At 38.5% G+C, this 24,891-nt stretch overlaps 1 protein-coding gene and 1 pseudogene across 1 annotated transcript in view; one reads left to right on the forward strand and one right to left on the reverse strand.

The window, feature by feature from the left end:
* Nucleotides 1-24,891, reverse strand: part of IL1RAPL1 (interleukin 1 receptor accessory protein like 1) — a 1,150,627-nt gene that overhangs the window by 1,083,084 nt on the left and 42,652 nt on the right. The gene's annotated exons all lie outside the window — the stretch shown is intronic.
* On the forward strand, nt 4,224-23,108 carry LOC129065097 (histone-binding protein RBBP4-like; annotated as a pseudogene).

Below are 24,891 nucleotides of genomic sequence, written 5' to 3' on the forward strand. Positions count from 1 at the left end.
AAGTCAATTTTCAGTGGAACAAAACAAGAGCAATGCCTAGTTTATGAAGTTAAAATATCTCTCCAGTCAGTCTCATTGAAAAGGCACGTGATGAAAACTCCTGAGGCTGAGGGAGAAAGGACAAAGACTGACAAAAGCGTATACTGCAGGGCTGAAACAAAGCAGCTGTTTGCTGGTGGCCTATATATGAAGCCAGGAAAGCAAAGTGCAGTTAGGGAGAGTGTTCTCTGGTTTCCTGGGTAACAGGAGTCAAAGACTGCGAGGAATGGAGCTTAGAAAGGTGCTTCCAGAGGTAAAGCAAGAAACATGCCACCACAGGAGACCCTCCGCAGGCAGGTAATAGCGCATGTTCAACAACTGTAACTGGGCAGGTATTCAAGCAGAGGTGAGAAAGATGAACTAACCCGGAGGTCCTGACAAATTCTTTTTGGAAATCCATTTCCACGGTAGGTAGACACAGTTACTTAAGCAGCATTCCTTGCCTTGCATAATTGAATATTGATTGCAAAGATGCATTTAGTGCCTCCGAAGTAAAATAAGTGGGTGCTGTGCGCAGGGAAGGACTCAATAGTCGGGTCACAGAGAAGGGTTTCCTGCTGACAAATGAAGGGTCTGAAGCACCTCTTCATCAATAGCACCGGCCCTGTTGGTTCCTTCTGTAAGTCATCATTGTTATTCCAGACACTAGGCACCCTAATAATCCTATCAAATTCACTTGAACTCAATTCAGTAGAAGAAAATTAAAAAGATTCATCCAATTTGATACTTGAAATACCTGCAAATGGGCAGAATGTGTTTTATTGCCATTCTAAAGCCGGGCTTCGTCAAAATGTTAGGTTCAGATTGAGCCTTCAGATGACATTCCTTGGAGTTAATTGCTACATAAAATAGAATCATTTTATGACAAAAGCATAATGAGATAATCATAATTTCTAAAAATCAACAATTTAACCCTGCTAATTCGGATGGACAGCACATCTGCAGATGGCTTGAGGACTCACACATCGTTAAAGGCACATACATTTTTTTTTTAAATGAAGAGAAAAGGACTGTCCTGTTGATTTCCTGTTGGATGGCAAAACATAGCTTTGGCAGTGCTGCCTTGTGAAGGGTTGTTTACCACTTGGAAAAGGGTTTCCTATTAGGCATGTACTGAACATGTTGCAATGTCACAGAACAGTGTCAGCTGTGTCGTTGCCAAAAATGACATCAATTCTCACCCCCACAATGACAGGCATTGTTAGGGGTACCATTAATGAGGCACGCACTTTTTCTTTCCTCCACTTTTCCTCTATGGAGTAAGAGATCAAGGCTTTCGAGTGGAATTATCTTTCCAGAGGATAAAAAAACACTTTAAAAAATGTGAACCATTAACATTTTAAGCAATATAAAGTTAATGAAATAAATGGCAGCAACGGATGCACATATGCATTCTTCTCACAAGGCATTTACTAAGTGAACTGTTTTTAATCCTCTAAAATTTTACGCTGCATTTATTATCCATTGTTTGTTTCATCGTCTGATGAACTATGGACACTCAGTAAAGATTTTCCTGTTCTCTCTGCTGCTTAGTAGTCATTAATAAAAACTACCACTACTTAATAAATTATTTTTACACATAAGCCAAAACGACTATAATTTGTTACATAGCTTTATATGCCAGTGTCTTTCATTCCATATATCATTACTACAATGTAACGCCGAGAAGCTAGTTACAATTATTCTCTCCTGTTCCTGGGGAGGAAACTGAGGTCAGAGAGACCACTGGAATAGAGCAGAGCCACCAGGCAAGCGAGTGGCAAAGCTGGGACTCCAACTCTATTCTTTCTGATTTTAAACCTGCACTCACTCTCTGCTATGACTGTGGAGGACAGACCATTCCACGAGGTGACCTCAGCCTCACCCTCATGCTGGATCCAGCTCGATTCAGGCCAGGACAGGGATTGTTTCTCTTAAACCCCCTCAGACTGTTCATCCCCTCCCCTCTGCCCTGGGCATGCTGGTTCCTGGAACAGGCACTCGCCCTGCCCTGGAAGAGTACGTAAGGCATTTTCCCGTTACCTGGGGAGGGTTATGCCCAGTACCTCAACCATGCTGCCCCTTCCCATATAACCCCTTAACGCCTGCCACACCTCACAGAGGATGTCTCTATTGTCTTTCCGACACTCAAGATGTGTCTTGTATGTAAGTTCACTTAATAGACTCAATGTTATGCTGGAGTTGTCAGCCTCTTTTCTCCTGTCTCTCATTCCCACGAAGTTTTACATAACAACCACTAATATCCTGTCTGAGTAATTCCAGCACCGACAAAAAATTCTGATGAGTAGCTGACCTGCAATTCTCCATAATAGATACACAATGAAAAGGGCTAAAAGAAGTGGAGGGAGGGAGGAAAGGGAAAACAGGAAGGGAGGGAAGAAGTATGAAGTGCTTTCATTAAGTTATCAAATATTTATTGCATGCTAATTATATCCCAGCCTCTGACAGGAGCTAGAGATACAAAGTTTAGCGAAATCATTCATTGGCTCTCATCTCACAGAGTTGATAGACGAGTGTGGGAGATTTTCATTAATCAAATAAAATAAATGAAAGATAAAATCACAGCTTTCTTAGCGCTGCCTAGAAGAGGTACATGGCAGTCCCGAAAGTGTGTAACGGAGTATTTGACATAGTCCGGGTGGTCAAGGAAGGCTTGCATGAGATGTAACAAAGAAAAAAACTCACTAAATAGATGTTAGCATAAAGGGGGAGGGAAGTGTTCCAGACGATGGTAACTGCATGTTCAAAAGCATGCGGTTCCTTTGGAGGTTGAGAAGGACCAGCAAGTATAACGGACTTAAAGCAAGTGGAGAGGCTGGATTGTGGAGAGTGGGATGGCATATGGGGGAGAGGGGGAGATAAAGCAGGAGAGGTACTTGGCTCTAGGTCTTCGAAGATCATATTAAGGTACTATATTTGTCCTAAGTGCAAATGGAAGCCACTGAAGGTCACTTAACATCTGACTTTAATTGTTAGAATATGGCATTCAGAGCAAGGATAGTATTACAATCATCCAGTCAAGGGCAGGAGCTTGGATTAGGGGCACAGCAGTGGAAACTCAGAGAAGCGAATAGAATGAGACATGTTTAGGACACTGTAGCTATGGTTATGGTTGTAGGCACAGTTATGGTTATGGTTACGGGTATGGGTATGGTTATGGTGACAGTATAGTTATGCGAACTGAGGGGGGAGCAAGGTTTCCGGTTTCCTGCCTAACACAACACGTGAAACTGTTACTCATTGAAGGAGAGAACAAAAGAGGAATGAGGTTTGCTGGGAGTTGATCATGTATTGTGACCTTGACATGCTGTGTTTACAGTGCCTTTGAAATGTTCAAAATGAAATAGCGGTTGAGTAGTTGTTTGGCTCTGTGGTCTGAAGCTCAGAAGAGATGTCTGTTTAGGGAGAGGAAGAGAGCACGTCAAATGCAAGTAAGCAGCGTGGCTGTCCTGAGAGCCTCTCACCGACTATTTCCAGCTCTCTGTCCTCTGGGTATGTGGTCAGGTTGAACATCTTAAGCTGTACTCATCAGTCAAGGGATTGTCCAAAACAGAAATCACTGTAACATATTGACACAGAGGATTTAATGCAGGGAATTGTTTACACGGATGTTGAAATTGCTGGAAGGCCAAACAGAGGATGCAGAGCAAATGAGGAAGACTTTGTTAACATCCTCAGAAGACAAGAGTCAAAGAGGAAGTAGTTGTACCAGACCCTGGAAGCCACGTGCAGAAGCGGACACCACATTGTGCCCGTCTTTTGGGATCTGAAATCGGAGAAGCCACTGCTCCTAGAGGTGCCCTCCAAAACTGAAAGACGGACAGAATGAAGTAATCCAGCTTCTCCACTCCTCTCACCCCTCCATGCTTCCGTCACTGTCTCCCAATGGCTGCAGCTCCCTGAAAGCCAGTGAGCAAAAAACAGGGGAAATGCAGTCCCTTGCAAACCGGAGCAAGGTTCAGAAGGGTGGAGAATGGACTCAGAGCAAACAGGCGCAAGACTGGCACGGTGTGGTCATTCAGGAGGTCAGATCAATGAGTTGTGAAAGGAAGCAATATGGCACTCTGGACAGAACATTTAATTACCAACAGGAGATTCTCTAATGCCTTTTCTTCTGCAATAAAAGCCAGTAATATCCTACATCATGACTGCTCTACCAACCATGGCCTGAGAGTGAAGGCAATATGGCGCAGAGAGCCCAGCAGCCCCACAGAGGAAGTGTAGCATATGACCTGAGTGAGAAACAAAAATTTTTTTTTTAAATTTTAAGCCACTGAAGTTATGCGGATGTGAGAAGTGTTTGCTGCTTGCAGCATGCCCTAGCCTATATCCTGGGAGATACAAAAATTAGGACTAATAAGTGGGTTGATGGCCCCCTGTAACGTTAGAGGGTTGGCTGGCAGTCACTGGTGAAACTACTGGTGGAAGCTAGAACGACTATAATCTAAATTATACGGTGGAAACATATTACTTCAGTGAGTTGTCAACAATATAATATGCAGATAATATACCTTAGAAATATATAACTGTTTTCTATATATAGCTCTTAGATTTGCCATGCTGCTTCCTCATCTCACACTTCTCTCTCAATTAACTGTAGGTAGCATAGACCTCTCACTCTGTGGATCCATGTCTGGTCCTCAGCTAGTAACCAGCATCATTGCCTAGAGACTTTAGACCTTTGGATGGGATTTATGAATTGTCCTTTGGGAAGTGAGTAAGTTTACTTTTGCTGTCAGGCCAAATAGTTGAAAACTAGAAAAGCTAACTGTGGTGATCACCAAATATATTCAATCTCTGCATTCTGGCTCCATGATAGGATGGCATTTTGGTGGAGTCATATCAGTTTTGTCCCAAGAGTTCAGAGTAGAAGTAACATGCATTATTTCCTCATGGGATCATGGAAGAGCTGGTGAGAAAACTCTAGAACTTTCCTTCCCTATGACACAGAGATCAGCACCATTTCAGATACAAGGTGATCCAATAGTCTAGGTCTCATAGGACACATAATCTGCATAAGAAACAACCTTTATTGTTTTAATCTGCTGAGATTTGGGGTTCTTCATTAGGATTACAACCTAATCCATCCTAATTTCTACAAGTGCTAATTAAAGCCAGGCATGTAAAGTGAATGAGAATGCCTAGAAAGCAAAGAGATTGTGTTATAGGAGAATTCACCTTCAACAGAAGCAGAGAATGAAAAGAAAGAGAGGCGAAAATATAGAAGAATTTTCTGCCTCAGAAGGAATTGAAGAAAGTGCTTCAAGGACAGAATGGTCAAGTGTCCATTACTGCTAGAGATCAAGTTTCTGAGAGGAATAAAAATTTCCACTGGTGTTAGCTACAGATGCTCTTGATGATCTCAACAAGATGTCTTTCATCAACTGAAGGAGACAAAGGCCAAAATAGTATGACTTGAGGACTGAGTGGGAGTTGGAGGAAGTGAGAGACTATAAACAACTCCTTTGGAAAGCCTGGGTGAAGGAGAGATTGAGGACAATGAGAGACAGGCCAAAAACAAGCGTCTTGAAAAGAGCTTTTCCCAGGGTCCTGCCCACCACACTTCATTCTAATGGAATAAAGTACCATATAAACTACACTAATTTGTAATTCTAGTTGCTGAGGCTAAATAACAATCACCTTTCATGCAAAATCTATAGCACGTTTTACGAGGGGGGAGCCAAAAAATGGAATTTATTTGTTTTAAAAAATTGTGTATGTATTCTTTTATGTTGAAACTTCAGTCACCTTCAAAGTACTCTCCATTTGATGCGATACACCTATCAAGATGTTTTATTTCACTATCAAAACAATTTTTGAACTTGTTGATTTGGATGCCTTTTAGTGCTTCTGCCACTTTTTGTTTCACTTTTTTGTTTCACTTCTTGCACATCGGCAAAACGTTTCTCGTTGAGGACTTTTTTCATCCGGGGAAACAAACAAACAAAAAAAAGTCCCTAGAGTGAGATCAGGTGAACAGGGAAGGCAGAGCATGGGGTCATGCTGTTCGGGGTCAAAAACTGCTGAACACTCAGCACAGTATGGGCAGGTATGCTCATAAATCACCTACCATGAAATGGGCAAATATGTTGAAAGAGTTCTCAAAAAAAATGTCACTGAATCCAAACGCAGCCTCTCACAACAACACCAGCTGGTATGCTGCGACAAATGGGATCCTATGACATTCACCTAGTGGAGGAGAGCCGGTACTACCAGGGGGCTGCCCTCCAGAAGATAATCCCAGGTTTGTGGGCCCCCACCTCGTATTTATAATTCTCTTAAAAAAAATCTTGCTCTGTATTTGTTATTTTTTAATACAGAGAAATATATGCACCTGCAAGCTAACAGATAAATTTAATTGCAAGCAATACTTACAGATGGTAACATTATTATTTAGACCTTTCCATATCTTTGCATCATGATCGAATTTGGTTTTATCAGGCAGAAATGTGTTTACAGAGAGAACACCTAGATTATATATGGAGAAGATTGCACTGATGCCATGTTACAAAACATTGTTACTACATAAAAGCATTTTTTAGTCTTTTCACTTTTATTTTACCAGTGCCTAGAATATCCATTGCACAGCCTTTCACTATTATATGGTGGCATGCTTTCAGTCAAAAAGTATAACTGCCAATGAGCTGATTAGCAGTCTGTTAGTTGCCAATGAAATGGCTAATCCCTAAACTTCAGATAATGTCTTATTCAAATATTTTTTTTGCAGCCCTCCAAAAAAGAAGCCACTGTCCAACTAAAACATTCAGTCTGCACGTACAGCTTTGAATTCTTGGTACAACGCTACATGCACATATGCATTTAAAGGTAACAAGGGAAATACTTCCCAGTCGAAAACAACAATTTTTCATCAAATGCCTCAAATGTGCCGAACAAGTGTTAGGTGGATTATATACCTGAGCTCCAATTCTTTCAATAAAACTAAGTGGTAGCTCGTAGAATTCCTGTTCCACACACGAGTAAAGTGTACTGGTTTAAGACCATACAGGTATCAGGTAACCAAACCAGGACATTAACCAAGCCCCTAATATCGCAAACAGTGTTGCACAGAATATTGTCAATCTTTTTTATTACAAACACAAATATTCAATCTCCAGATTGGCAAGCAAATAGGCATAGAATTTCATTCATATTTGTGAAAATTGTGGTGTATTTTAGGAATATTTTACCAATAGCTAAAAGGTAGAAATAAATCCCTTTTAGAGTTTGATAAGGATCGTTATTAGGGGCCTGAAGTGAAGCTGGATTATGTAGCATTGGCAAAAGAAATTCTACAATTTGAAAAGTCTTATTTTCTGAAATATATTACTTATTTATTTCAAAGGGCCTTCTGAGTTTTCACACAGTGGGGAAAATAACACTATTAAATTATTTTAACCAATTTTTACATGGAGATAAATTAATGGGGGGTGGAAAATCCTTTCTCATTTTTTTTTAATTTATAAATCATGTTTATTCTAGTACAGTTGTCTCAATTTTTCCTCCTTTACCCCACCCCACCCCCTGCTCCCACAGTCAATTCCCACTCTGTTGTCCATGTCCATGGGTCATTCATACAAGTTCTTTGTCTAGTCCCTTCCCCTTCTTTCCACCATTGTTCTCTTTCCTCATCCCCTCTGGTCACTTTCAGTCTATTAATATTTATTCTTATCCTTCTACTACATGCTTTCAAATTTACCATTTCCTGAGTCCACTTAAATGTGAGATGATTGGTCTCACATTTGTATATAGGACATTCATAAAGACTCCTATTTTATTCCCCATCCCAACTGATGTAAAATGATTTAATTTAAAAATATATCATGCCTAGAATGTGGTTCACATCCTAGCTTTGTCAATAACTTCGTCACCATAGGAAGGATTATCAAAAATTTGCAGATATTATTTTCCTAAACAAGGCTAATGGAGACTATTCCTCTGAAATTCTAAACTTTGCAGTTCCCTCGGAATGGCTGTACAATGTTATTGCTACATGGACAATATTCATTATCATTCCATTCTGTAGAAATTATATGTAGCTGATAGTCACAATACCAAGCACCAACCAAACAAGCAGCTTGATATGGGGGAAATGAAAGCACTTTTAGAATCAGAAAACGTGGGTTTGAAGTACTGACAATGTCGAAATATGATTGTTTTGGACAAGACGTAAAGCCCCTCTAAGTTCTCTTTCTCCATTTTCACAAATTAAATAATGATACCTAATTCAAGGAGTCATGATGAGAATAAAATGAAAAAGGCCCCTTGCAAGCTGTAATGTCAACGTTGATAAATATGTGATGTATTAGAACATGACAGTTATTGTGCAAACAAAGAGTAGTTCCTGTAATGGATAGCTGTTGCTGTATTTTGTTCAAGTAGTTGTTTGCTGGCCAAAGAAAACATTAATTTTTTTGCCCACATTAAGACTGACGTTGTTCTACAAAGTATGGAGAAGTATAATGAAATCTCAACTTCTCAAATAAGTAAAGGGAACTCAAAGCACAAATCCACAAAGTTTAAATTTACTTTTGACATATCCTAAATTTGTAATTCGGCCAGTCTGCTTACCTGATAACCTTTAATACTCTTATGGTTATCATTTCTGTTAAATACACATTGAATGAGGATGGCCTTGGAGGATATGGAGAATGACCCTGAGAAGGCAAAGAAAAAGGTGCGTGGTATTTATAAATACCGAAGGAATAATTATTCTGGAATGCAGAGGCATGAGAAGTTGAAATCAATGAAGGGTATATTTGACCTCACTGCCTCAAGATAAAAGCACTTTGAAATACGTGACTGTAAAACATAAAAGGGAATATTAATAATTACCTTAAAAGCCTACAAATAAAGTTATTTTGTTATAAATTCTAAAAATTGTTTCAAAGAAAATCATTTTATTATATGAGAACGTGAGGTTCTCGCTTATGAATAGCTGTTTTACAATTCTCAGACTTTCCCGAATTCTGCAAATATAAATGTACAATGTAAATAAAAATAAGCATTATATCACGCTTTCATTAATTACTCTAGCTTTGTCCATAATATCCTTTTCTATTCCTTGCAAGGCCATTCAGATAACAGAGAATGCAGACAAGAGAGGGGTAAACATGCAGGAAAAAGTCCTCTCGTCAAAAGCATTCTCTTAACGTTTAAAACGAATAATTCCATTTTAATTAGATACTTAGGTGATATAATTATATTTTAAAGAGGAAAAATGAAGTAATATGTATAATTTTCCTAAGGCTACTGAGGGTCTTTATTAAATGCTAACAATAATTCTGATCATTTTCTATGATAGTAAACAGCATTAATTTTTATGTTCTTGTCTGGAAAGTTATAGTAGTATGTGGCTGTTGTCTGCGACAAGGACGAAAGTTCGGCAGCTAACCAGATTTCCAGATGCAATTTGTTTTCCAAGTGTTCACCTTTTCTTTTTTGTGTGTCTGTCCCAAATGACCACCAATATTTTCAGTTAAGCCTTGCTTAGAAATCTTACTAGAGAAAACTGGAAAGGGTTAGGAATAAAACCGCTGCGTCTTTGGGCATCTAGAAGAAAGGTATAATTGGGTGAAAATCAATTCTAATGATTTTCCTTCATTGTTTATCCTTAATTGAAATAAAAAATATTTATGTTTTAAATATCTTCAATACTATTCTGAGGTAAAACTTTAAATCACAAGGATGTCTTTTGTTTACTTCAATTCAATACATTATAGACTTATTGAGGATGTATGACCAAGGCAGAGTTGATATATAGACAGAAACAACAGTGAGCAAGATTTGCCCAGCCCCTAATTCCACAGAGCTTTCAGGCCATGTAGAACCAGTGTGGTCAATTCTGTCCAAACAAATCAACTGGTGTAGGATAATTTAAGTTCACACAACACACAAAATGCAAACTATTCAAGAGAAATCCCCATTACTGTTAGTGTCAAGACTCAAAGGAGAGATGAGAGAGGGGATCAGGTAACTGTAGAACTAGAATGTGAGATTGAATGCAGTAAGGAAAATACAGGTTAACCCTGGCTACGGTGGCTCAGTGGATTGAGTGCAGACCTGCGAACCAAAGGATCGCTGGTTCGATTCCCGGTCAGGGCACATGCCTGGGGTGTAGACCAGGTCCCCAGTGAGGGGCATGCAAGAGGCAACCACACACTGATGTTTCTCTCCCAATTTCTCTCTCCCTCCTCCTCTCTCTAAAAATAAATAAATAAAAGTTTAAAAAACTAAAATTACACCAATGAAGTAAATCTTTAGTAAGAAGTTCTAAATCTTACTTTGCAAACACTAAAACAGAATTACACAAATTAAAATGGAAAACGCTCATTCGTAGTCACCTAAATGATGAGATTTTATAAAAATAAGTTGCCAGTGAATGTCAGAAAAACCACCATCTCCTGCATACCAGTAAGAGAAAAAACAAAATGCTGTTAGATTTTTCAGATTAAATCCTGATTTGAGAAATGTTAAACGTGTGCTTAGAATTGGTTAAGTATGGTAGTTTTGTGTTGGCACACCCTCTTCATATAGAACAGTTGAAAGTTGGTCCAATGCAAGCTCACAAGGAAGTTCATTTGATAATTTAAACTTAGCCGAGTTCCATAAATTAGAAAAGTATTAAGCAATTATTAATTCCCCTATAAAATCCCAGAGAACAGGCTATTGCAAAGTATAACTTCAATTGAGTTGTAACTTATTAATTCTAAGTAAACATCAGCCGAAATAACTAAATGAAAGATGGTCATTGATAGGACTGATTGGCTAGCTAAAAATATTTAAAAATGAATATTGCTTAAGAAGGTGAGCCTTATCAGATTGGCTAGTGAGGCTGAGAGACTGCTGGGATTTCAGCATAGAAGCAAAGTACTTACTGTGATCATTAAAAGGAGAGAGATGATTCATCCAATCATAGAAGCTGGTTTCTGTCAACTAGGTACAGTATTACAACAGCCAACTATGCCAATAGTAGATTGTCCAGTTGGTAGAAAGTTAACTACTTTGATATTTAAAGTCATAACGTTCTTTATTCCAGCCAATTTCCCAGTCTTACAAAATAAAAAGCTCTGCCATTACCGGTGGTTTTGTTTAGTGTTGTTTTGTTTGTTCCTCATTTCAGAGACAAGAAAAAAGCCTTTGGAGACCCATGAAATGTCTCATTTTAAAATGGTAACATAGTTAATAGTTATGCTTATCAGAGCAAGATTAATTTAGAAATCAAAATTAAAACCACAAATTTAAAACTTTCAGTTCTTTCCAAAGCTGAAAATTTATTCAGTATTCAATAATTAAAATCATCTCAAATTTATTATAACCCCACTAAAATCCTATGGAGAGTTAGGTATGTAGTTCACAGTTAACCAGCATAAAGTAAATACAACATGACTCCTATCAATAATCCCAAATTTATAGACTGGTCAACAGTCACATATCTGACATTACATACCATTTATACCAATAATTTTGCTCCTAACAATTCACATGCACAAAAAAATCAGTTTCCTTACTGTTTTCTGGATAGACTAGAAAGTGTTAGAATTCAATTTAATCTACAACAGAATGGTACAAGTACAGTTGTAACACAGTAAAAGACATCAGGATTTTTACAGTATCTTACAACATAAATCCAGAAGAAGCAGTGCTATTTTTGTGCCTTTTGAAAGGTATCGGAAATGTCTAGCATGATGAAGAATGTCCACAAATCAACCTACATATGACACCTTATCTTTCCATTTCTTCAAAGTCTGAAGAAATTAAATGCATGCTAAAAATCACTCTTCATCGGTTAGTGGGTACAATGTTGTAAACATTAAACTTAGACATAAATATGTAGAACACATAACACAGAGCTACCATTTATTCTGAAAATTCACTTCATTTTTCAAGTCTTAGTTGCCCTTTAGAATATGAAATGAAATATGTCCTTTGGAAATGAAATATTATATCCAAAAGTAGTTTTTAAATTATGTAACACATAAAAGGTACTGTTTTTTCATGAATAAATATACTTATCAATAAAGAAATCCACAAAGTCCTCAGGAGAGGGGTATATGTTTTTCCTCTTTCTGTACTTTTTTGTCCTTAAAGGAGTTGCCATGCTGTGGTAGGCAAAACACTGGCCCCCAAACTCAGGCATGTCTAAATCTCAGAGCCTATGTATGTATAATGTTACCTTACACTGCAAGTAGGATTTTAAAGATGTGATTAAGTGAAGGATCTTGAGCGCATCCTGGATTCTCTGGGTGAGCCCACAAGGATCCTTCTAAGTAAAAGAGGAAGGCAAGAGAATCAGAGAAGCAGATGAGAGAATGGAAGCAGAAATCAATGATGTGGCTACAAACTAAGGAATGTGGGCAGCCTCTAGAAGCTGGAAAAGGAAACAGATTCTTCCCTAAAGCCTTCAGAAAAGAATGTAGCCCTACCAACACCCTGACTTTAGCCTATCGAGGCTCGTGTCAGATTTCTGCCTCCCGGAATAGTAAAATTTGTGTTGTTTAACCCATTAATCATGAGATAATTTTTTAAGGCAGCACTAGCTAACTAATACACATGCCAAGGGAGAACACAGTTAGATTCTAGGCTACTGGGATATAAGCACAGGGCTGTGTTACTTTAAGCCAGTCCTTCTCTATTTCAAAGATCTCTCAGGTCTCCTACATCTGAAAAATACTATAATTAAACAAACTATATTCTCCTTTCTTTCTCTTTTGCCATCTTTCGTGCTTCCTTTCCTCCTTGGATTAAAAGAGCTATTTCCTCTCGTGAATTTTATAATTTAAGGAGAAGGTAATTTCTTGGGCTAACTGGTCTGCTAGAAACTGCTGAGGGATAATGAGGCCCACTTACCCTGGCAAGCCATGTCAGCTGCTTTCCTTCACTGACAATAAGTAGGCAACTTCGCTTGCCCACTTCAATTTTCCCAGAGTCTATTTTCCAGGCTTCAAACTACACAGGCAGAAGTTACATAGAAATGCAATATGAACTCAAGGTCCCTAGAGAGTAGGTAGTTTCCTGGGCAATTATATGTAAAAATGTCCTCATCAAGATGATTCCTTTAAAGATTGTCTTCAGCACTATGATTTTAAAAATTCATGGTTTGTCATCCTCAATTATAAGCAGGGAATTTATAAGAATCTGTGGTTTCTCTGAATAAGGCTACTAACAATGCATTTGACGTTGAACCAGAAGGGTCAACTAAACCATACATAATAATAGCTGCAGCTAAAAATTGTATTTGTGCTTTCTTCAATGCTAAATTGTACCAATTTTAACAGGAGTCTTGAATTCCAGGGATAAGATGCCTGAAGCATAAAGACTTTAATTCCTTAACCATCAAACTTTCTCACAATAACAAACTGGGTGACTATTCAATATTTTAAAATAATAACTTGAGGTTTTTATTTTAAAATAATAAGGAAACATTATGTTACTACACAAGTACTCTTACCCTTGTAAAAGAGGGCGCCAAAAGTTCTGTAGTTACTCTGGTCAAGATGGAGGCGTAGGTAAACACGATTTACCTTCTCATACAACCACAGAGAGAATTACCACAAGACTTCAAAACAAGTAACACCCGGAACTGCCAGAAAATTGAGCTGTATAGAAGTCTCACAACGAAGGATTTAAAGAAGCTACATCCATCCAAACAGGCAGGAAAGGCAGAGACACAGTGTGGTACAGAGAGGCGGGAGTGGCAGCAGAACAGGCGAACCCATATTCACGTGTGGTGGATAAAAATCAGCAGGGATACCTTGAGAGCAAGTGATCCCAGCCCCAGGCCAGACAGCACAGCCCAGGGTTCCAGTACCAGGAAGATAAATCCCCGTAACTTCTAGCTGTGAAAACCAGTGGCGGTTGGGGCAGCAGAAGAAACTGCCGAATTTTCAGGAGACTCTGTTTAAAGGGCCACATGGACTTAAAACATATGCAGATCCACCCCCTGTAGAATTCCGCACCAGGGCAACAGCTGAAAAAGCACCAGTCGCACAAGGTGAATGCTCGGCAAACCTCCACAAGCCAGGCAGTGGCACTGTCCCCTCTCTGAGCCCTCCCCCGACACACAGCCACAAAGCAGTGAGGCAGGTTGCCCCACCCTGGCAATTACCTAAGGCTACACCCCACACAATTTACAGGTGCCTTTTCTACAATAGGCCATACTACTAAGACAGAGAGTCAAAGCAGCTTGACCTAAGAAACAGAAACAGACACAGGGAGCCTGCCAAATAGAGGAGACAAAGAAATATGGCCCAAATGAAAGAACAAATCAAAACACCAGAAAAAGAACTAAATTAAATGGAGATAACCAACCTACCAGATGCAGAGCTCAAAACACTGGTGATCAGGATGGTCAAAGAACTCATTGAGTATGGCAACAACATAAAGGAAGAAATGAAGTTTACACTAAGTGAAATAAAGAAAAATCTACAGGGAACAAACAGTGTAGAAGATGAAGCTGGGATTCAAATCAATAACTTGGAACATCAGGAAGAAATAAGCACTCAACCAGAACAGCAAGAAGAAGAAAAAATTCAAAAAAAACGAGTAGTATAAGGTGCCTCTGCGACATCTCCAAATGTACCAACATGTAAATCGTAGGGAAGCCAGAAGAAGAAGAGGAAGAGCAAAAAATTGGAAACTTACTTGAAAAAATAATGAAAGAAAACTTCCCTAATTTGGTGAAGGAAATAGACAACATACAAGTCCAGGAAGTACAAAGAGTCCCAAACAAGTTGTACCCAAAGAGGACCACACCAAAACACATTATAATTAAAATGCTAAAGATTAAAGATAAAGAGGGAATCTTAAAAGAAGCAAGAGAAAAGCAGAGATGCCAACAAAGGAGTTCCCATAAGACAGTTAGCTGATTTCTCAAAAGAAACTTTGCAGGCAAGAAAGAACTTGCAAGAAGTAGTCAAAGTAATGAAAAGCAAGAATCTACAACCTAGATTAGTCTATCCAGCAAAGCTATCGTTCAGAATGGAAGGGCAGAGAAAGTACTTCCCAGACAAGGTCAAACTAAAGGAGTTCATCATCACCAAGCCATTATTACATGAAAAGCTAAAGGGACTTATTTAAGAAAAAGAAGATCAAAACTATGAACATTACAATGGCAACAAAGTCACAACTCTCAACAACTGAATCTAAAAAAAAGACAAACTAAGTAAACAACCAGAACAGGAACAGAATCATAGATGTGGAGATCATTTGGAGAGTTATCAGCTGGGAGAGGGAAGGGGGAGAATGGGGGAAAAGGTTCAGGGATTAAGAAGTACAAATTCGGAGGTACAGAATAGATGGAGGAGATTAAGAACAGTACAGGAGATACAGAAGCCAAAGAACTTATATACATGACCCATGGACATGAACTAAGGTGGGAGACTGCTGGAGAGAAGCTTATACTGGGCAGGGGGGCAAAGGGGGAAAAATTGGGACAATTACAACAGCATAATCAATAAAATATATTTTTTAAAAAGTTTTATGGTTAAGGTGACCCAGCAATTCCACTGGAAAGTTTTTACCCAAAAGAACTGAAAATGAGTATTTGAATACTTGTTCATAGCATCATTATTCACAATACCCAAAAAGTGAAAACTTACATGTCTATCAACAAATGAATGGATAAACAAAATATAGAACACCCACATAATAGAATATTATTCAGCCATAAAAATTCTGATGTATGGATATACACTACAACATGGATGAACCTCAAAAATGTGCTAAGTAAAACAATCCAGGCACCAGAAGTTAGGTGTTTTATGATTCACTTTATATAAAATCCCAAGTAGGTAAATCCATAGAGACAGAAAGCAGATTGGTGGTTACCAGGGCCTAGGGAGAAGGAAATGGGGAATGACAACGCCTACAGGTTTTCCTTTAGGGGTGATGACAATGTTTTGGAACTAAAGTTGATGGGTGCACAACACGGTAAATGCTCAAAATGACGCTAAATTGTATATTTTTTTTAATGGTTAACTTTATATTATGTGAATTACTTCAATTTTAAAATGAAGTTTTATGGTTCAACAGAACTGAATTCCTTTCGGCCCTGCCATTTGTAATGAGGTCTTTGGCAAGTGACTTAAACTCTCCCCCATGAAAACTAATGGACAGAAATCTCACTTAAATTGGAGCTGGGAGAACCTAGATGAGGAGCATTAACACCTTACCACTCATCCTCAATCACTCAAAGAAAAACAAGAGTACTTTCCACCTCCAAAAAGATTTTTTTGTACTCTACTACTCTAGCAGTAAGGAGGAAGACCTTCTTGCCCAGCAATCACTCAGCCAATGAAAAGCAACTACACTTCTAACTCATTTCCTCCAAGGAACTCTTGTCTATAACAGTCTGTCTGAACTTCCCTTTCCTCTATTTAAAAAAAGTTCCTCACCTTTATTCTCCAGATTTTGTGTAGTTCACCAACAGACCATATACCAAGTTGAAAGTCTTTGTTGTTCCCAAATAAACATATTTTGCTGAAAAATACCTATTTCTTTAAGGTTAACACCACTCAACTCTCAGGGTGAAAGTAAATATTAAATGAAAGACTGTATTTCCAGTATCTGATGCATAGCAGTTTACCAGGAAAATAAAACTGTCCTCCTCTGTATCTTTTTTTTCCCCTCTATAGACTACTGGGACTTTAGAATACCAATTTATAAACATAAATAAGCAGTAGGCAAAAATAAAAGAATGACATTGCTAAACAACTTGTAGAAATGAATCTTGAAGTAATCAGATGAAAGGATGATCTTTGAATCTTTGAAAATATGCATCACACACACTCTCATAGATGTTATATACATCTCAGTGTTATTGGTACCAGAGAGAAAATGTGAAAAGCAACTGTTCCTCAATAAGAGATTGGTCCAGTAAATTATGACACATCAGTTCAACAGATTACTTTGTAGCCATTCTGCTCAGACTGTAGATTTGTATTTAATGACACTAAAAGATATCCATGACAGAAGAGAGGGAGAGAAGACAGTTTCAAAATTTTATACATCACATGACCTCTTTTATATCACTAAAAAAACACACACGCATACACACCAAAAAAAAAGGCTGTAAGAATATACACACACAATGTAAACAACTGAAATGCCGATATTAAGAATGGCATTCATAACTTTTATAATAAGAGCGTCAATAAAAACATACCTATTTTGAAAAACAGATGTAAGATGTAAGTCTCGAAAATATATAAAGAACTCACATGACTCAACACCAGGAAGACAGACAATCCAATTAAAAAATGAGCAAAGGACCTGAAGAGACACTTCTCCAAGGAAGACATACAGAGGGCCCACAGACATATGAAATGATGCTCAACTAGCCATCAGAGAAATGCAAATTAAAACCACAATGAGATACCACTTCTCACCAATCAGAACGGCCATCATTAACAAATCAACAAACAAAAACTTCTGGCGAGGCTGTGGAAAAAGGGGAACCCTAGTGCACTGTTGGTGGGAATGCAGACTGGTGCAGCCACTGTGGGAAGCAGCATGGAGATACCTCAAAAAATTAAAAATGGAACTACCTTTTGACCCAGTGATTCCACTGCTGGGAATATATCCTAAGAATCCTGAAACACCAATTTAAAATAACTTAAGCACCCCTATGTTCAGAGCAGCACTATTTATAATAGCCAAGTGCTGGAAACAGCTTAAGTGCCCATCAGTAAATAAGTGAATCAAAAAACAGTGGTTCATTTACACAATGGAATACTACACAGCAGAAAGAAGGAATCCCTACTTTTTGCAACAGCATGAATGGAACTGGAGAGTATTATGCTAGGTGAAATAAGCCAGTCGGTGAAAGGCAAGTACCATATGATCGCACCTATACAAGGAACCTAACAAACAAAAATAAACTAACAAGCAAAATAGAACCAGAGACATGGAAACATGAAACAGACTGAGAGCTGCCAGAGGGGAGGGGAGAGGAGAGAAATGATGGGAAGAAGGGGAAGGGACTAGTTACAAAACATGTCTGAATGACCCATGCACATGGACAACAGAGTGGGGATTGGCTGTGGGAGCAGGGGGGTGGGATGGGCAGAGGAGGGCAAAGGAGAAAAAACTGGGACAACTGTAATAGAATAACAGTTTTAAAAGATGTAATGAAGAAATTTTAATCACATACCTTCATTATCAAACACAGTATAAAATTGGTTTACTTATAAATGTACTTCCCTCTACTTCTGATGTATAAGATTTTGCAACTCTTATAGAGCAGAATTTTACTTTGTAAGAAATAAATATACCATTTATTAGCTGTGTTATTTCTGAAAAATCACTTAACCGCTACACATCAAAATGTTGAAAAGCTGAGTTACATAATTGGTACAGAAATATCAGTCTGTCACTATATGTAGGAGAAAAAGAACGAGGGTCAGGATCCAAGTCTGTAGACCTAGAGAATGCTAATAAAATCCTCTAAAAACTTTACTAGCCCTCAAGAAAAGTCAAAAGCATGAAGTAAGTGTTCCTGATATGTACACAGAAGATAAAAACATCTTGCATAGTATAGCACGTCCATGTAAACTTTTAAACCCTCCCCTTCGTTGGGCATTTAATTAGTGATGAAGCTGACATCCTGTGCAAGACCAGAAAAGTAGAAAGAGACAAATGAAGAGACAAATGCTTCCTACTGTCAAATCCTGAGTTTTAAATGCTTTTAAGAATTTACAGGGGTGTCCACCCTTTTGGCACCTCTGCACGACTCTGGAAGAAGAAGAAGAGTTGTCTTGGGCCATGCATTAAATACACTGTGACACGTAATCACAGAAAAATCTCATCATGTTTTAACTAAATTTACAATTTTGTGTTGGGACACATTCACAGCCACCCTGGGCTTCATGCAGCCCACAGACTGCAGGTTGGTCACCCCTTAATTAAGGGATGCTTTTAAATTATTTTAGCAACTAAATTTAGAGGAACAATAAAATGAAAATGTAGTAGATTAAAAATTAAGTGTGGTAGAAAGAAATTAAATTAAGTGTGGTAGGGCCGTTATCACTGAAGGTATTTCAGCAGTCAAGAATTTCCATTAACAATCATAAATTGATCCCTTCTATCAAAGTACTGTGTTTAACAGTGATAATGATTCCAAAAGTAGTAGCAGGCTACACAAAGTTAGCTACACTCATGCAACTGATGAATGGAATGTAGTTACCAAGATGTACCCCAACCAATTAAACTTCTACAAGGCTCTGGAACTTGAGTCTGCCCAAATACATAACCTGCACTATGAAGAGTTTAATCAATACGATCTAACGATCTAAACCCACTGTCTATATATTTGCCCTTATATGGTTTCAAGTTATTTTTGTATATGGTTGTTGTCCACAACAGATTTCCTTCTTTATGTTTCTACTTAACTACCATCCTTTCTGATACTGCCTTCCCCTTACTATACCTATACTCTCCACAATACTTACCAAAATGCTGGACATCTTGTAGATGCTCAAATATATATTTTGGCTTTGGTTAAAATAGTGGGGCAATAATAATGCAGCTTGTCTCTCAGACTAACAGTGACACCTATTTACACCAACCCAATGGGGCTTGGCAAACCCACACACAATGGCAGACATGCTCAAGCAATGATGACGTGACATGTTAGAGAAGTACTGACAGTTAAAAAAGATGCTTTGAGGATGTCATGAAATGTAACTTTGAACATTATCATGGAACTTGTTAAGCTTAGTTGCAACAAATAGTCAGTGCAGGTTACAGAAAGGATAAATGGGATGACCCATTTTAAGCATTTAAAGCCCAAAGTGTAAAAGGAAGAAACACCAAGAAGACAACCTCTCACTTCTGCTATTGTAAATAAGAAGTAAATATACCATTCGTTAGCTGTGTGACTTCTGAAAAATCGCTTAACCTCTGCACATCAAAATGTTGAAAAGCTGACATATATTATGGCTGGGTGTCTAGTAATCTCAGCTACACCCCATTTGTACCTAGTACAAAATATTATGTCCATCTTTCCATCACTTTCAATCCTTACTAGTGAATTTCCCTATATATACCAACCAGGCTATTTTTTAAAAATACATGTTTTGTGCATTAAAATTAAAATGAGGAAATATTTATTTCTTACCAATTTTAAACCCATGATGTGAGTTTAGGGGAGGAAGAAAATTTTTCACTACCCTTCTCGGTTCTTTTGGCTGGTTGAATAATCCAATTGACAGATTAACAAGAGAAAATAACCAAATTTCATTACATAAGTACATATGGGAACCTCACATACATGAGAGGTTCAGAGACATAAAGGTACAATGAAAGCAATATGTCAATACCAATTACCAATATGAGGTAAGGGACCTAAGGCTTCAGAAGAGAAGGAAGGTCATTCTTAGGGTAATAACAAGAGCAGATACTCAGTAATTAGAAGTTTGGCCCACCCTATAGATAGGTCATAAAAAGTTATCTCTGGTAATACTCTTATTATGGGCTAGGCTCCCAATTTAAATTATTTAAGGGAGAGGTAAATGTTTCTTGTGACCCTGCTTTTGATTGCCTTTAGATCACAATAAGCCACATCCAAAGTAGCACATCTTGGGAAGGCCTGTTCTGTACCCTTTCACCAGACAGAGACTCAGAAATTTAAATGTATAAACTGTACATACATGATGTAAAAAAAATAGAACTGAATATTTATCAAGTTCATTGAGTTAACTGTGGTCTAAAAATCAACTTTTTAATAAATCATTCATACCACATAAACTTAAGTATTCTCCAACTTTTAAAAAGCTTGAATTTTGAATTTTTTCCAAGCTATTAGAAATAAGTTTACTCTGACCCAAGAAGAAAGTAAAATTCTAAAGTGGTTATTTTTTTCTAAAATCAATATACCTCCAACAGGACCGTATTTTCCCAGGCCAAAATTAGGACACATCGCTTGAAATGTAGGTAGATAATTTAGACTATTTGAAAATCAGGCCAGTTAAAACAAATCTAGGCTAAATGGTTATTGCACCTATTTTAACTTAAATGACAAAAAACACTGATAGATAAAATACTGCTCCCTGAAATTATTTTGTTGGCACAAAGTCAATAATGAAAAAAAGAACCATGATAGCTGTTTTCATCGCTATATCCAGAGTCTGTCTCCATAACTGACAGATAAGACATTTAATTTATATTTTTTCTTTGAATGTCTGTGAAGGGAGGGGAATGTGTGAATGTGTGAGTGTGTGTTTAAGAAAGAGAGATTTTTTTCAATGACAAAAAAGAAGTACCTTGGGCAAAAGAAGACAATTTTTTTTAAATATTACTGAGTCTCCAAATAGTGAAGCAAATACAGTCTATAGAAAAGACGAACAGCAGGAAACAACAGAGGCCATGTGCAGAGCAAGCGACCACAGCCTCCCCTTCCCACAACACTCGCTCAACCCCCCACCATGCTGACAAGGCAGCAGCCTTTGATGAGGCAATAGAAGAATATGTGATCAACAAACAGTACAAAATATGGAAAAACAACACCCCTTTACGCTCGGGTGATGACCCGTGCGTAGCGTAGCCCAGTCTAACTACACAGTGGCTTCCAGATGTATCCAGACCAGAAGGGAAGGATTTCAGCATTCATCAACTTGTCTTGGGGACCCACACATCAGATGAACAAAACCACCTTGTGTGCAGCCAGTGTGTGGCTCCCTAAAGATGACGCTCAGCTTGATGCTAAACACTACGACAGCGAGAAAAGGAAATTCAGAGGTTCTGGCTTTTAGAGGAAAAATTTAAATAGAAATCAAGACCAACCATGAAGGAGGAGGAAACAGGGCGCCCTGTATGCCGCAGAGCCATTGCATCATTTCAACAAAGACTCCATCCAGTGAGGTTCTTGCTTCGGACTATACGAAACATCCTCCTAAACCAGATCCTTCTGGACAGTGTAACCCAGACTTTTGTCTCCATGGACATCAGAAGGGCTTTCTTGGAATGCAAATCTCAGTGGGCACCCACTTAGTGCTTCAGAGGACCATGCCACTTTCCTTTGGGACATCAGTATTGTTCCAAAGGAAAAGTTGTGGCTGCAAAGACCATCTTCATAGTGTGTATAGCAGTAGTAGATGTTTCCTGGCATCTGCTCCATGAGTCTCTGTTCAGTTCAGTTGCTGATGATAAGAAACTTATGGTCTGGGATATTCATTCAAAAAGTACTTCTAAACCAAGCCACTCAGTTGATGGTCACACTGCTGAAGTGAACTGCTTTTCTTTTGATCCCTATGGTGAGTTCATTCTTGCCATAGGATCAGGCAATAAGACTGTTGCCTTGTGGGATCCGAGAAATCTGAAATTTAAGCTGCATTCGTTGAGTCACATAAGGATGAAATATTCTGGGTTCAGTGGTTGCCTCACAGCGAGACTATTCTTCCAGTGGTACTGATTGCAGACTGAATGTCTGGGATTTAAGTCAAATTGGGGGGAAACAATCCCAAGATGCAGAAGATGGGCCACCGGAGCTGCTGTTTACTCATGGCGGTCACACTACCAAGATGTAGGGGACAGTGATGGCTGGTGTCAAAGTCCAGAGCAAACTGGCAGCTGATGGTAGCACAAGCCCGCGGGGGTTGGGAAGGAAATAGTTAACCACAAGCTTCAGTTGATGCTGACTGCAGCCTTGGCAGAAGAAAGTTTTATCATTTAGGTAGCCTGGGAAATGAATGATCTTCGCCTGCAGCAGCAGAACGTCCTTGAGCTTCCTCTAACCAATCCCCATAAAACAAACATGGAGACCTTGTTCGGGGTCTTGTCTCTCCATCAGAGAACAATGCCCCACCTGGCCCCACTTTTCCTTAAACTGTCTTGTGTTGTGTCTTTGTGTTGTGTTGTCTCTTTTTCAATCTCCAGTCACTCCCACTCAGGGACTACCACTCCACGCGGGTGGTAGCACCAAGATATTGGATTTCTCCTGGGATCCCAATGAACCTTGGGTGATCTGATGATCTGTGTCAGAAGACAATATCATGCAAGTATGGCAAATGGCAGAGAACATTGATAATGATGAAGACCCTGAAGGAAGCATGGGTCCAGAAGGACAGGGGTCTTAAGATACATCTGCACTTCCTGAGATTTTAGATTCCCCTTTTATCCCTCTCAAGCTCGATATTGATTTAACACTGACTCTGAGACAATGGCTTTATTCAACTACCCCTTTACAGTAGGTACCATCAACAATGCTATTAACCCAAACCTAGGGTGTTTTTGAAATACTAACTGGGCAGGGAGTCTTGATTCAGTCATGTCACAAACATATATTTAAATTTTCTCCTGAAAATTTCTAGTAACGAAGATCTAAAATAGCTACTGAAAGGAGCATATTGTGTGTGGTTATTTTATTTTTCTTCTTAAGCTATATCCCTAAGTTTTTCAGACTCATTTAAGTAAAGGCTAGAAGTAAAGAAAAGAGCCAAGTGAGGTAGGTATCTGAGCCATGAAGTATAATTACTAGAAGATGTCACTTTTATTCAGGAATTAGGGGAGATTCAATTCATGTAAGTGCCTATTCTAAAATCTTCACACCTGCCTTTCCAGGATGCACACTTTCATATGTAGACCAGTGTCCTGTCAATTTCTTGAGTTAAGTCAAAATTACGTGTTCCTTTCCCCATGTATTTTTACTCATTAGTGCACTTCTTGAGCTGTTTTCATAGTATTTCTTTCCTTTTTGTGAAATGGTTTTTTTAAAAAAAACTTGGGACCACCAGGTTGTAAAGATGTATATTTCTACCTGACAGTTATACCACAGGTAGACTTTCCAGTTATGTTGAGAAGAGTGAAATGACAGCTTGTACTTGTTTTTAAAATTAAATTAATCCTGGATAAGAGTTGCTTTTTTGTAGGAGTTGGTCCTTGACCACTAGTTTGATGCCACCTCCAGTTTGGGGAGACTATTACCCTCCATGACCAACTGTGCAAGTCGTTATAATGGTCCCAAAATGGAATAAATTGCTTTTCTACATTAAATCAAAAGAAACAAATACATGACTAGAAAAATACTATATGAATCAACTACTAAGCGAAATAAGCTTCTACTGAGTTTGAGGAGTAAATACAATTTTTAAGTAATCATTTAATTTTTAAAAACAACTACATTATATGGTTTCAAAGTGAAATTCAAAGGATAATGGTTTGGTTTCATGTTATTCTAAAACAATGCAACTTCAATACACTGAAAGAAAGCCGGTGCTTCTCCACTATGTTTCAGAAAATATTCTTCTTTGACTATACAGACCCAGTTAAAGATGCAGATTTGTCACAAATTTCAAAAACTGACTATATCTAGAGCTTTCACAGTTTAAAACCAAAGTTAGTAGGCCAGGGAAATAAGTAACATCCACCCTCCCAACTAATGGAGTCCTGGACAATTTATGGAACAGGTACATTCATTTACTCATTCATGTATTCAACACTGCAGATCTATAATGTCAAAGACCCTCGTTAAATGTGGGAAAGACAAGGGTCAACAAGAGTCATGGATCATGCCTTGGGAAACCTTCCAATCTCAGTTTGTCACGTCCCACCTCACCTCTTCCCCTAACAGGGGCCCAGTGCTCATCTAGTGCTCAGCTACCTCTAGCCCTGGAAGACAGTAATCAGGGAAAAGCCCTCCACACTAACACGTACACACCTGAATGTGCTATCCACACAGAGAGCGTTGGCCTTTTAAGAGAGGACCTTGGAAATGAAGTAGAAAGCACACAGGCATGAGTCGTTTTCAAAAGGGATGAAGTTAGGTTGTCCAAGCAAGATGGTGGAATCGAGGGACTCCTATCAAGTGAGATGACAAGACTGGCAGGTGGCTATAACTGTTGTACTGCCACTGGAAAGTGG

The sequence above is a fragment of the Pteronotus mesoamericanus genome, unplaced genomic scaffold, assembly GCF_021234165.1.
Source record: "Pteronotus mesoamericanus isolate MK-2021 breed Mesoamerican mustached bat unplaced genomic scaffold, CSHL_Meso_final contig_173, whole genome shotgun sequence".
Taxonomy (NCBI): domain Eukaryota; kingdom Metazoa; phylum Chordata; class Mammalia; order Chiroptera; family Mormoopidae; genus Pteronotus; species Pteronotus mesoamericanus.